This window comes from Pinus tabuliformis, chromosome X (genome assembly GCF_031772625.1).
Source record: "Pinus tabuliformis cultivar Carrire ecotype Pingquan chromosome X, CPIR1, whole genome shotgun sequence".
Classification (NCBI taxonomy): Eukaryota; Viridiplantae; Streptophyta; class Pinopsida; order Pinales; family Pinaceae; genus Pinus; species Pinus tabuliformis.
Genome location: NC_142308.1, coordinates 240009249 through 240020684, shown reverse-complemented (window position 1 = coordinate 240020684; position 11436 = coordinate 240009249). Strand labels below are relative to the sequence as shown.

The following is an 11436-nucleotide window of genomic DNA, read 5'->3' as shown; positions in this document are numbered from 1 at the left end:
ACCCAATCGTGGGCGATTCCTATTTCCAATCTCATAGGAAATTTATTGCGCCTGACATGCGCCCGAGATAGCCATATATAACACGCCAGTATTTTTTTTCTCTGTACCCATCACCACCGGCGTGTTATATATGGCTATCTCGGGCGCGTGTCAGGGCGCAATAAATTTCCTATGGGATTGAAAATAGGAATCGCCCCCAATCGTGGGCCATGCATTATTAATATTCTACTAAGTTTTCGTTGATAAGACCGCAACGTGCTCATCTCTACTATTGCGTTTTACTTCCTTGTCCTTGTCCTTGTCCTTGCTGCCTCTCGAGTATACCCAATCGTGGGCCATGCCATTGGATTTTTGATATGGAGACTATATTGGAATTGTTTTTTAATAAAGTTGGTATTGGATTTTAGTACGTAGAAAATATTGCTATTGGATTTTATAAAATTGGTGTCTTTAAAATTTTAATAATTTGATTGATAAATTTTTTAAGTCAAAATCAATTTTCGATATAAAATATTACATATTATAATTAGATTAAATTAAATTAATGCATGGAATAATATTGCATATTATAATTAGATTAGATTAAATTAAATATTGCATATTATAATTAGATTAAATAAATTAATATAATGTGGCATGATGTCCTTGTGTCTTTTTGTTTCGATAACAATCTGTACAAACATCTCTCTGAAAAACAATCTGTACAAACATGGACGATTGTGGAAAAGTTATGTGTAGAGAGTGGAGTCTCAAATGACCAGATTCGTTTCAATTTACAACTTCGTTACCATTCAATAATTGCACTCTTTCGTTTTGTGTGGACCACCATTCATTTCTTCTTTCGTTTTGTGTGGACCACCATTCATTTCTTCCAAAGGAAGATTTCCTGACGTTGCAATCGTTCAACGGAACATTAGTGACGGTACCATAAATCCTAAACAAATAATATATTTTGGATAAACGTGGAGTTTTCAATCTGGTTTATAACTTTAATGCTTATAATCTGGTTTATAACGTGGAGTTTTATGTTATTCTGTTGCTCGTTAGTTTAATTAATGTCCCATTTCGTGTTTACAGTGATCGAAAGATTTGCCAAGAGGTCGCAGAATGCAGAGTCTTCATAGCATATTTACCAAATTCGGCCGTACTGCCGAAAAACATTCGAAAATTCGCCGGTTGGATTCGATTTGCCAATTAATACGACAATTCGGGTTCGGTACGGTGCACTGAATATTAGATTCACGGTTCAAGGCAGGGGTTAAATTTGACGCCCGTCTGCCCGTTTTTAGGTCTTTTATCCGTAAAATACGTTCTCATTTCAAATATCCACGTCAGCGGTAACTTGCTATTAATTTTTAAAACCGTCAATTTGACGGGCATGTTTGTAAATGAAAAGTTTTAAGTTTTTTTTAATAATTTTTTGATATATATATATATATATATATAACATCCAAGTCGGGATCGGTAATAGGTATAAATAGTGAAGACTGAACTTTGAAGTGACTGTAGACTGTAAGTTGGCTCACTGGCTGTACTAGTAGGCTGTAAGTTGGCGGCCCGCGGGCGGCGGGGGCAAGTTGCAACTGCCGTTACCCAGAGTCTAGAGACTACAAATGCGTGACGCGTCACGCGTCCACCAACTTTCACGAATGGAAATAAATTCTGAGCCTGGAGCATTTACCACTGGTGACTGTTCCGCCGCCCGCGTGTTCAAGTCTCAAGATATGGAAAGATATCATATGGAAACAGGAAACTTAATTAACAAGTTACAAGCCTCTTACAAGGTGAATCGGAAATTGGCGGGGATTGATGGCGTTAAAGTCGACGTTATTCATGTTCGTGCCTCATTTTATCAATTTTATTTTACCTTTTTTTCATAATCTATTTGACATTAAAGTCAATTGTATGTAATTAACCCGCTATCTTATTTTATTCACAGGTCCTGGAGCTACTGTGCCAAGAGCTGGGCGGTCGGGTTGATCTAAATAAAGCCTATTTCGAGGGTTTGAGCGCTTCTGTGCGCAAGCACTTTAATGGAAATGGAGTTATCGCCAGCATGGAGCATGGCAGCGATTTCGTCTACCTCGGCACAGACCAGATCTGCGTAGGCCGAGTTGGTAAGCCATCTTAAAACCTCGCATTTTTTTATCAACAGACAATTTTCTCATGGATAAAGCGTGCTCTGCCAATCTTTTACACACGTTGTCGTAAGAAGCTACAATTTCGCTTTTTCCAAAAGTCTGGAAAGAAATTTTTACAGTAAAGAGCGTTTCATCATTTTTATATTTTAGAAATGTATTCTACAATTTTTTACATTTTGAAAAAATTTTGACCACCAAAAACAAAAAAAACAAAATCCCATGATAAGGAAACTTAACACACACTCACTTAAATTTAAATTTCATAGGAAAGTATTTAGTTTAGAGTTTCTTTCATTGTATAACTACATACCTATTTTTAATTATTTATGGGAATTTTGGTGGAATTTAAAAAGATTTTGACTATTGAGTCTGCAGCATGCGTTGGATATTGTTTCATTATGTAGAAAAGCTGGATTTTGATGAAACTCTGTATATGTCTATTAATTTTTTATTCAAATAAATATATTAATCTTCAAGATTAACTTAATCTCCTGATTTGGGCTTAGATAAATTTATTGGTTAATATTTTTTATAATAAAATAGAGCTGTAATCAAAATGACGACCTCCAGTATCTAAAATTTTGGGTTATTGTACAGGGGACGACTTCTGTTAGCTTTATCATTTTTTTGGTGGGTCTCAATAACTTATTTCAGTTAGCTTTATCATTTTTTTGAAATATTCCTAAATTTAAAATAGTTATTAGCTTCAATTAATATACAGCAAATTTATGAGGCTAGCCCCTGCCCCAACTCAGCCTAGTGAGCCTACCAAAGAGAGAAAACGATGCCATAAAACTTTAAAAGCAGTACTCACCAATTAAAGTTATGTTTTTCTTGGTTGTTTAAGATTTATTTTTCATATAAAAATGAATTTAGTTTTTGAAAAACCTAAAGCATATAATACATACAAAATTCAGAAATCAAATTTGGAATGTCAACAAATTTATACTAGAAAACCACCCAGTAGTAGAACAATGAGACCTAGGTAGACTATGGAAAAATTTATAAACAATTACACCAAATTATCAGAACTTATCTTAAATTAATATATTATGAATACTGATACACTTAACTCATAATAACCTTAAGTAAACAACATCTCCATAAAATGACAGGCATTATAAAATATAGGATTAAGTAGGGTTAAGATAACTCCAAACAGAGGCACACCCCATAGTCACCTAATTTTCCAAAACTGTCCAGGAATAGAACCTGGTTCTAATTCCCTGCAATATTATGTGACTCTGTCAGGCGATCAATCTGCGTTTTGATTAAAAGAGAGTCGTGGTGTCGTAGAGAGCTGTGTATATGTTGTTAGTGCTATTCCACCAATAAATAATGCGCTCTGCAGTTTTTTTGGGCATGTAAATGTCTAGAGAATGACCGTGTGGTCATTCTCTATTTATCCAATTTACAATAATAAGAAGAGATTTCAATTAAATTTATATGATAATGATTTCTTGTTTTCGTTTTCTTAAACGGTGGGAAACCTATCAGATTTGAGCAGTTAATCTGGCCCAGGAGAAGCAATTTAATGATTTTTATTTATAAATTAAAAAATAATAAACTTAATTAATTTAAAATTAATAATATTTAAACTAAATAAAATAATTTTTTAAATTTGGAAGAGAGATTGAAGCATCCTTGGTACTACCATAACCGCCGAGTAAATGCCCCTCCTAGCCCAGGAGAAGCAATTTAATGATTTTTATTTATAAATTAAAAAATAATAAATTTAATTAATTTAAAATTAATAATATTTAAACTAAATAAAATAATTTTTTAAATTTGGAAGAGAGATTGAAGCATCCTTGGTACTACCATAACCGCCGAGTAAATGCCCCTCCTGAAGTTGTCATCCTCTGTGAAAAAGCCGCATACAATTGGCAGGGATTCATGATCAGCAGGTCTCAAAACAAAGTGTAGCAATGAGACTTGAGCCGAATTGTACAACAAAAAATGAAAAATTTGAACAATTATGAGTACAATTTGAAATTAGATAAAACTTGTACAAATAAATTTTAAAAGTCATATGATGGGCAGTTTAAAAATAAAAACGTCATAAAAAAATTCCTTGACGGGTAGGGTCACCCGTCAAATTTAACCCCTGGTTCAAGGGTTAATATATTAAAACTTGCAGATTTCTAATCGAGATTCTAGATTCCAATTTATTGTTCAAAATCTCTTTTTGATTTAGAAAATGGCATAATATTATGGCTACTAAATTTTAAGGCTGTTTGTCAGTTTATGTAATAAGAAATTTACCGTAAAGTTTTTAGCAAGTTTTTAATGAAATATGTAAAGATTTATGATTTCTGTGTTTGTAGACTAAAGTAAAAAATATATATGATATATGTAATTTGTAAATTTTTAATTCCGTAGGTTTAGCATATTTAAACAAATATATTTTAAAAATAGAAATATTATATGAATTATATTAGTAAATAGAATTTTTTTAAGGTAGATTTTTTTGATTAAGATTTTGAGTAAATATTAAACTACCACTTTTCTTGATTAAGATTTTGAGTAAATATTAAACTATATATATTAACATTTTGTATTATTTTGAGTAAGTATTAAGTATTAAATTAACATTTTGTATTATATAAAATAAAGATGTTGTGAGTGTGGAGGGAGATGCCGGAGCGGGAGCGACTGTTGACGCAGGGAGCCAACCAGGTTTTCGGTCCGCTGAAAGTCTGCCAATGGAGCTTGCCACCTCTATGATCCTATCCAGAGCTACATATTTCTAGGCCTCCTCCCTTTTCATTGACATTTTGCCACGTTCCTGCTCCACAATCCGGCCTTACCTTACATGCTCCATACACGTTTTCTCGTGGTAGCTCATGCATGCTTGTTTATCTTTCTTCCATTACACCTGGCCCGGGACGCGCACCTTTCATCTCCATCTATTTAACCATTTCATCCACTGCGTTTGCGATTTTCTTGGTCACTCGGCCTTTTGGCCTTTCACTCCCCTCATCTCTGTGGAGTGGCTCATCTGTTCTCCGTTTTGTTTAACCTACTCACTTTTGGAACAAGTGCTCTCTCAGTTTCTCCTCGGAAGGTAATGTTGGCTTACTTCACGCGCTTGGAGTTTCTGTCGCTCTCGCTCGCGATTGTGAGGGGGTGGTATAGAGAAATCTTGTGGATATTGCACCTACTAAAATGATGCCTACATGGGACAACGACAGATTGGGCGATGCTTATATTGCAAAAAGGATTGATCGCTTCATTATTCATGCGAGCATCATCGACAAAATGGGCATGCCCTTCTCTTATATTGGGGCGGCTTTTTCTTCTGATCACAGGCCTATTGTACTAAGCTGGAGGGTGAAGGGTATCAGAGTGGGTTACCCTTTCAAATTTAATCGGACTTGGTTGGAGGTCCCTGAATTCAATTCGCTTATTTTGAAAGCATGGAAGGAGCTATCGGCCGGAGATTCATCCCCTCCAATGATGTTTTTGAGGGAAAAAATGGTGGTAATGAGACAGGTGACAAAGGACTGGCAACAAGACAGGAAAAAAAGGGACAGGCAGTTGCTTCTCGATTTACAATTGGAGTTGGACCAACTCATTGGCTCCACCTGTACAAATGATCTTCCTCTTAGTATTAAATGTCGCATAAGGGAATTGGAGATCAGAAAGCAAAAATTTCTTCTTCAGGAGGAGGCCACATGGAGGCTCAAAAGCAGGGCTTTATGGCTCAAGGAAGGGGACCGGAACACTAGTTATTTTCATAAAGTTGCAAATGCTAGGCGGGTCAAAAACTCAATCTGGAAAATTTCTGATGGAAATGGTGGATACTACGTATCCCATCAAGATATCACAAATGAAGCATTGCGGCATTTTAAATCACAATATAAAAGGAAGGAACGCTGCGACATTCAGGATGTTCTCTGGGGGATCGAATTGGCACCTACTATGTTCGACGCTGATGGTATCGCGAGTCTTCTCCAGCCCATTACTGAGGGGGAACTTCTTGGCATTCTAAAAGCATTTTGTAAGGATAAAAGTCCAGGCCCGGACGGCTGGACCATTGAGTTCTATATTCACTTTTTTGACCTTCTCAAAGATGACTTGTTGCGGATGGTAGAGGCTTCCCGATTATCTGGAAGTATTCATCATAACACTTCATCCACTCTGATTGCTCTTATTCCTAAGAAAGACGAAGCGGAATCTTTTCATGACTTCCGGCCGATATCTTTATGCAATATATCATTCAAAATCATATCCAAGATTATTGCGGAAAGATTGAAACCGACGCTGGCTTCCTTCCTCACAATGGATCAACATGCCTTCTTAAAAGGCCGCAATATATTGGATGTTGTTGCCATCACACAGGAATGTATGTTTTCAATGATAACAAAATCTATGGATGCGGCCATTCTTAAAGTTGATTTGCAGAAAGCCTACGATTGTTTGGATTGGGGATTCTTGAGGTGTTTGCTGGCTAAAATCGGACTAAACTCTCAATCCATTGATTGGATCATGTCTTGTGTAGAAAATGTCCATTATTCGGTGCTTATTAATGGAATTCCTTCTCCATTTTTTCCTGCGGAAAGGGGACTTCGCCAGGGATGCCCCCTTTCGCCTCTCTTATTTATTCTAGCTATGAACACTCTCAGTCTTCAGATAAACAGAGCCGTGGCAGATAAAAGGTGCAAGCCGGTTAGGATCTGCAGGGGTATCTATGTTTCACATAATCTATTTGTAGATGATGTGCTCATCTTCGCCATGCTGTGTAGGTCGACATGGATATGCCTCAACGAGATTCTAAATAGGTTCCAGAGGGCCACTGGGTTATATATTAACAAAGGTAAATCTTCTCTTCACCATAATGATACAAACTTGGAAATGGTTATATGGATTGCTGATCTGCTCGGTATTGGTTTAAAATCGATTAAAGATGGCATGAAATATCTGGGCTTTCAATTAAAAGCCAAAGGTTACTCTAGTGTGGACTGGCACTGGATCCTGGAAAGGTTCTTTAGAAAAATCTCGGCCTGGGAACACAGGACACTCTCTCTGGCCGGGAGATTCATTCTGTCTCAGTCGGTCTTGACGCAGTTAGCGGTGTATTGGGCTCATATTTACTCTCTTCCGGCTAGCATTATCCTCAAGATAAATCGATTGCTGGCTAATTTTATCTGGGGTGGAAGTTCCAATCAAATCAAAATCCACCTAACGAAACTGGAAATGATCTCTATGCCAAAGAAGTATGGTGGTTGGGGCCTACTCGACATGCGTTCTTTCGGTAGAGCACTTTTATGCAAATCGCTGACGAGGGCCATTTTCGGAGAAGGTCTATGGAGTTCATCCATTAGGAAAAAATACCTGCAAGATAAAGATCTTGTCTTTTGGTATCGGAGGGGATCTATCGGAATTAGCCACGGCTCTGCTATATGGCTCAGTCTTAGGAAAGTCCAACATTACTTCCTGCAACGCCTAAGTTGGAACCTTTTCTCTGGCGACCGTGTCTTCATCGGCATTGATTCCATTGCTGGTGATCATGGGCACTCATGCATCCCTAAACGTTTGTTACCTTTTCTTTACAGAAATGGTATATTCACGTGGGATAAAATTATTTCATCTTGGTGCGGCCCTATCCCTATTTGGAAAGACGCTCATGAACTTCACATGCCTGTCACGCTTCATTCAGATTGGAATTCAGTATTAAACTTTCTATGCAGTTTGGGCATCCACCGATCTGGTACTGCGGATATGCTTATATGGAGTGTTCCAAATAAAAAATTCCCTGTTAGAGTAAGAGACATATATGCGGATATGATTCTTTCAAAGGTCGAAATCTCATGCTCTTTATTTCCCATTAAATTCTGGAAATTGGGTTGCCCTCTTAAAATGATATTGTTCTCGTGTCTGGTATTCAACCAACCTTCATTTGTTTTTTCAATGTGGTTCCTCCCTACAGATCTGGTACGAATTGTCTCTGCTCTTTGGTTTTTCTCACAATGTTTTTGTTACAGTACAGGATGCTTTCCAATGGTGGAGTGCGCAAAAAGTATCTTGGCGTTCTCTGTTTATCATCGTCTTATGGTGCTTATGGAAATGGAGGAATGCCAAGATCTTCCAGGAGTCTAAAGAGCCTCTGATGTCTTCTTTGCAACATATTTTAGCCACTCACGGTATGCTGCCTATCAAGGAACCCAAGAAGGATGTGCAACGAAAAATTGACGAGACAGTCCCTCTCAATACTTTGCCCGCGGCCTTCTTTGATGGGGCCGAACAGTTCAATATATGTGGATGCGGGGTTCATATAATCATGGATGAGAAGTTGCAATATTTTTTATCTTGGAACGGGGGGAGAGGTACTAACAGCCTGGCTGAGGCAAGGGCTTTAGCTGGATTGCTTGCTTTCTGCGTGTTTATGGAGATTCAGAACATTTCTATTTTTGGGGACTCGAAAGTCATGATTGACCATGTTAGGGGTGCCTGCCATATCAATTATCCACATCTTTCTGGATGGATGAATCGGATTATGTATTTTTGGAATAATTTAGTTCAGCCATCTATCAAGCACATTCCCCGCTCCCTTAATGATCAGGCGGACCGTCTGTCTAAGGATGCTCTGTCTCTTGAGCCTGGTGCTTGGTCCTTGATGATATCTGTGGACGACCGTACATGCTTCATTCAGGATTTCTTCATCCCGGGAATATGATCTGATCATTTTTGCTTTCTTCCCTATCCAGATATGTTTCACAGTTTTCTCTTTTTGGCTTTTAGTATTTTCTACATCTGAATTAGTTCCTTGCATTTTGTCAGACTATTTGCTATATCCATGTTTCTATTCTTCATGATGATGGCCCTATATCTGTAAGATTTTGGTTCCATATGATCGCAAGGATGCTAGTTGTTTAGCTCTTGCTGTATCTCATATGTACTCTTTATATTGTCTCAATATAATACTATACAGATTTTTCTCTCTGAAAGAAAAAAAAAAAAAAAAAATAGAGGTGAGTTTGGTTTGAAAAATAAATAATTAACAATTGATAATATAAGTGTATATTTTTAAAGAATGTTTGTACACACCTAATATACCATTTTATTATGAACATAAAATATTTAATAATTTGAAATTTATGTGGTTGATTGTAATATATATATATTTTTTGGAAATTCACTCTATATTAAGTATTATAATTTATGGTGCAAGTCCGTGAATGAATCAATACAAAAATTCTTGAAACTTACTATTTTACTTGCTATTCTAAATATAAAACTAGCTTAATTGATCCAATATATAATTTTATTTGCAATATTTATAATTGGAACAATTTTAAGAGTTTTTGTTGTTTATTTTAAAAGAGTTTTTTTGTTTTTAATGTTATAATTGTACATTTAAATGATTTAAAATATTGGAATAAGAAGTATACGGCCTAATTTTCAGTATTGAATTTTAAGTAGCCGAATTCAAACTAACTTGGTAACTATGTTTCAGAGAACGCATTTTTGAAGGAACGCCGCATATTGAGAACGCATTTTTGAAAGAACCCCGCATATTGCTGGTGATTTGGACAAAGTTTAATTTCATGGAAGATTTTCGCTGGCAAACGAAGCGAGGTAAGAACAATCCACTTGCAGTAGTATTGTGAATTGAGTGCATTGAATATAAATTTTAACACACAAGCAATGTGCATTGTGTCGTTAATTGGAAATTCCAGTTCAACGGAGGGCCGATTGTTGAAGATTGGAAGCAACGCTGGGAGGATCATCGATTCTTGAATAATGGAAGCGTTGCTGGGAGGAGAGAGGGGAAATGAGCACAAAATCATCGTTTATATTTAATTTTAATATAATACATCATCCAATTTGTTAAATCAAAATCAATTGCCACCAGAAAAATCTAATAAAGAAATTTATTATAGAGGTTGAGCTGAAAGAATCTATGACTTGTGGCTGGAATCAACTGGTACATACAGCGAAGGTCATGTATGTATTTGGTTCAGATGAAGAAGATGGCGTGAAGAGTGTAATGGTAAAAAACCCGAGTGTTGTTTATTGGAGCATCGAGGATCGAAATGTTTGGAGCCATAATGTTACATGGAATGGCTTACTAATTATATGTTGGCGGGGAGCACAGTGGTATCATTTAATGTAGGCTTCTTTATCTTATATTTATCGCTCATTGATTTATCGTTATGCTAAACTTTATTTCTTCCCCACAATTATTAAATGCACTGTTACGCCCTCCCAGCATATGCATAGGAGAAAGGGAGAGAAACGCGTGAACATTTAGCAGAGAAGGAGATTTCATGTCGAATTCCAGCTTATGATCATCAGTCCAGGCTATTCTATCGAACTGAATTTTTAATTGAAAGCTTATTTAGTGATCCCATGGGGTTATGTAGCTCTTTGTGTTTTTCGATTGGGCTTCTGATGATCGAAGAATGTTCATTCATTTGGAGCGACTCTCTCATTTGGCAGACAAAATCGCTTTACTCGTCCAATCTGCACTACCGAGCTTTTCATTCCCTTGATTTATTACAAGCTAAGCTTCCAAAATCTGTGCCCCAACTTAAACTTTTCAATATTAATTGTTTTCTATAGTTCGTACTATATATTGTCAATTCTTCAAATCACTCTCCCTAAATCTTACTGGTCCCTTTCCAAATAATAGAGAGACAAAATCATGTTGGGAGAAAAAGTTTCTGAATCATCATGATATGATATCGCTACTAGTGAATGTGTTTTGTATTGTTTCCGTTTTCTAAATATCTAGTTTGAAAAGTAATTGATAAAACAAGGTATATGAAATATATTAGTTGGTTTCTATTAGATTTAGGTTTATTATATTATAATAATCTCTCATTCTTTCATATAATTATTTTGTGCTTATATAAACTAATATGGTCAACTATAGTCAACATGGGTATCATAGGCAATACTAGTTAACACGACTACCATGGTGAACCATAGTTAGCATGGACATCATGGCCTATCAGTAGGTTACCCATTTTCAACCATAGTGAACTATATTGAACTATGGTGGATGGTCGTTGTTGACCATGGACGCCTATAGTGGATGGTCGTAGTCAGCCATAGTCAAACCATGGTAGAGCATCAACAACCACCATATCAATGGTAACCATAATGAAAGCATGGTCAACTATTAGGACACCAATGTCAAAATATGGTCAAGCACAGTTAAACCATATTCAAACCATGGTCAGTTATAGTGAATCGTGTTTAGCTATAGTTGACGATAGTCAAAGTTTAGGTTTAAGTTTAATTGAACTTAAATATTATGCATGATCAAGATTTATTTTATACAAAG

General features: G+C 36.3%; 1 pseudogene; it reads left to right on the top strand.

The window, feature by feature from the left end:
• The first annotated feature begins 1613 nt into the window (after positions 1–1613).
• LOC149139251 (putative galactinol--sucrose galactosyltransferase 5 pseudogene) lies at positions 1614–2253 on the top strand (annotated as a pseudogene).
• The last annotated feature ends 9183 nt before the right edge of the window (positions 2254–11436 follow it).